The sequence below is a fragment of the Solanum tuberosum genome, unplaced genomic scaffold (assembly GCF_000226075.1).
Source record: "Solanum tuberosum cultivar DM 1-3 516 R44 unplaced genomic scaffold, SolTub_3.0 scf00020, whole genome shotgun sequence".
Lineage (NCBI taxonomy): Eukaryota > Viridiplantae > Streptophyta > Magnoliopsida > Solanales > Solanaceae > Solanum > Solanum tuberosum.
This window is the reverse complement of record NW_006238946.1, coordinates 1744941-1748360: the sequence shown is the minus strand read 5'-3', so window position 1 is coordinate 1748360 and position 3420 is coordinate 1744941.

Sequence of the window (3420 nt, the reverse complement as noted above, 5' to 3'; positions counted from 1 at the left end):
AATAAAAATACAAATGATGAGTAAAAGAAAAACAATTGACAAACAAAAATTAATATGAATACAGTTATGGTATGAATACAATTTTGCAACCTTCTTCTTTGACTCTGTCTTTCTTCTTCTATGTTTTTGTTTCTGATTTTTTTTATCAAAATCGAATTTGAATCCGTATTCACTTGTGCATTAGTAACCCTATAAGCAAAATTAGAAATTATTAAATATGAATGTATAAAAAAATCAAACAATATATGATGTATGGGTGCTAATGTAGATTACTACAATCTACTAAATCTCAAATATGAAAAGAAAATCACAAAAAAATCGAACAATAGCGTTTAAAAGTCGAAAAATCTGAAATACATAAAAGAGGGAAATCTCAAAAAATACTTGGTGAATCTGAAAACAAACTCACAAAAAAATAAAAAATAATTAAAAGTTGAAAAAATTGAAATACAAAATACGTGGTGAATATGAAAACACCAAATCTAAAACCCTAAAAGCAAATTTCAAAATTATCAAATATAAATGTATTAAAAATCAAACAAAATAAACATATGAATGAATTTGTAGATTCTAATAAATCTGAAATTTTAAAACGAAATCACAAAAAAAATCGAAAAAAATTGTTTAAAAGACTAAAAATCTGAAATACATAAATATTATATCGATGAATATCTAAACAAACTTGCATAAAAATCAAAAAAATTGACGAAAAATCCGTAAAATATACAATCCGAAATATGCACCATAATCGTGATTTTGAAAACAAATCAAAAGAAATCTACATGAATAATTGAAATTATCTTTACCAATCGAGAAATTTCTTGAATTAATATAGAGATTTTGTTTACCAACCGAGAAATTCCTTGAATTAATACAGAGATTTTGTTGAAGAATCTATAAGAACTTTGAAAATTTTGTGTTTCTAGGTTAGCAGAAAAATGTGAAGAAAGAGAAACTGTGAACGTGAAAGGTTAGGAGAAATAAATTCTTTAACTGAGAAACATGAAAGGTGGGAAACGTGTAAGATGTGGAAAGAATATTAATGGGTAGTTTTGTATTTGTTTTTTATTTTTAATTGGTTAGAATTTGGTCCAATGATGGACTCTTTTGATAATTAAAAGGAAATATAAATAATAAAATCTGGATACAAATTATTTTTGAAAATATTGAAATTGTGACATTTTAAATAAATATTTAAAGTGTAGTTGTTTTGACTAAATTATGTTAAGTATTATGACTAGATAGCTAATTTTCCCTTAATTAAATAGGTTTGGGGCATTATTCCAAGCCAATTATTTCACTATAGTCCATAACAAAATATGATATATATATATATATATATATATATATTATAGCCCATACCACACACATATCATTCAGGACTTAATGCTCCAACCACTAACTTATTTAAGTGACGATCATGCGTCTAATTAGTTAATCACTTCCATAATTACATAATTAATAATAATCAATCATGCAGATTTCCCTCAATATTCACAAATACAAGTAGCTTTGAAGAACCTTTTATAATTGCATTATACCAAAAAATGGACATATTTCTGGTAGAATACATAATTGCTAATTAATTAATGTACTTGTTTTTCCTCATCCTAATCATACACAACTCATGAGGATCAATCATTCATATAAGGAAAAGGACATAAATTCACCCCTAAACTTATCTAGAAAAGTCAGTTACATGCTTAAATTATCATGGCGACCTATTACACACTTATTCTTGTTAAAAGTGTAACTAATACCACCTTCTAACGTACAAAAACAGTCACACATACTAGAGTTGTATGCACGTGCCTGCCAGATCCTATGCAAGCATACACGTGTAATTTTTAAATTTTTTTCACTTTTTTTCCTAACCAATTTCGCCTCTATCTTCTCTCTTCATTTTTTCACCTTTTTCCCAACCATTTTTCCTCTCCTCTATCTTCTCTCTTCTTCCTTACCTGAATGACACAATTTTTGTCTTTATTTTTTCTCTTCTTTCTTACCTGAATGATTCCATTTTCAATCCTTTCTTCTGATTATAAAACATATCAAACAAACTATTGCGACAAATAAGATCGACGGAGTAGCAGAAATGGTTAGAAAATTCGTGAAGGAATGGGGGATATGGATAGCAAATTAAATCAAAGTTATTAGTCAATACGGTTTCATCGCACTTGTCATCATCATTGACATTAATTTTGAACCCAAAACTTATATTTCTCAGCTTCTTTAACCCTATCTAAACACATTCCTTTCTTTTGAGTTTTTCAAATATGGGTCAAATGAACTTTAATTGGTAATGGTCTATTTTGAATCTTCTTTTTAGTTAGTAGTGTTTTGATGGTAATGGATTGTGAAACTTGAAATAAATATTTTAGTTTGATATTGATCAATTTTATATTGTCGAGCCAATTTTGATTTTGCTATGTATAAATCATCATTGAACCCAAACTCTCGCTCTATCAAATTTGTAGCGCTGTGTAAACTTGATAATCTTGATAAGTGGGGGTGGGGAGCAATTAACATTTCTTGGTAATAAATGTTTAGGAATTTAGGGTTTGACTCTTTAATGTTCTTTTGATGCTAATGGGTTGTGTAAAATTTAGATTAGAAAATTATTATTTTTGGTGAATCACTTTGCTGAATTAAGTATGAGACAAATTAGTGGAGAATTCTCAAGTAATGATAAAATTGAATGAGAAATTGTAGAGTTTTGATAAGAAAAAAAATGAAGGAGTCTAAAGGAGAATGAAAGAAGATGAGGATGAAATAGAGGGGGGTGAGGTCAAAAAAAATATTTTTTTGAGTTTATTTTTTACTCAAACGCGCCTAATTTACTTTTTTATTTAATTTTATTTCCACGTTAGTTCTGGGGTGATACTAGTTACACTTTTATCAAGAATAAGTGTGTAATAGATCGCCATGATAGTTTAAGCGTGTAACTGACTTTTCGGGACAAGTTAAAGGGTGAATTTATGCCTTTTCCCTTCATATAAACATACGCCATCCACCTAAACACTGTCCGAGGTTTTCAATTCTCCCCTATTTTTTATTTTTCAACAATTTTTTTTGGTTTAAATTATCTTAATTCAACTTCAAAGTTTACAACTTAATGATATTCGTGAGAGTAGATTGTTGTTTGGTTGGGAACAAGTTATGCCAGGATTAATTATCATGGGATTAGTACTTATCTCATCATGTATATGGGATAATTTATCCCATCACTATGGTATAAATGATTGGATAAGTTATCCCAAACAAGACACCAAAATTTAATCCGAGACTATTGTTTTAATTTATCCTAGTACTATTTATTCTTATCCCTCACACCAAACGATCCTTCGATCAATCATCACTGTGCGTTTATAAATATATGGTCACCATCAAGTATATATATCGTCATCGTCAAATCATCTA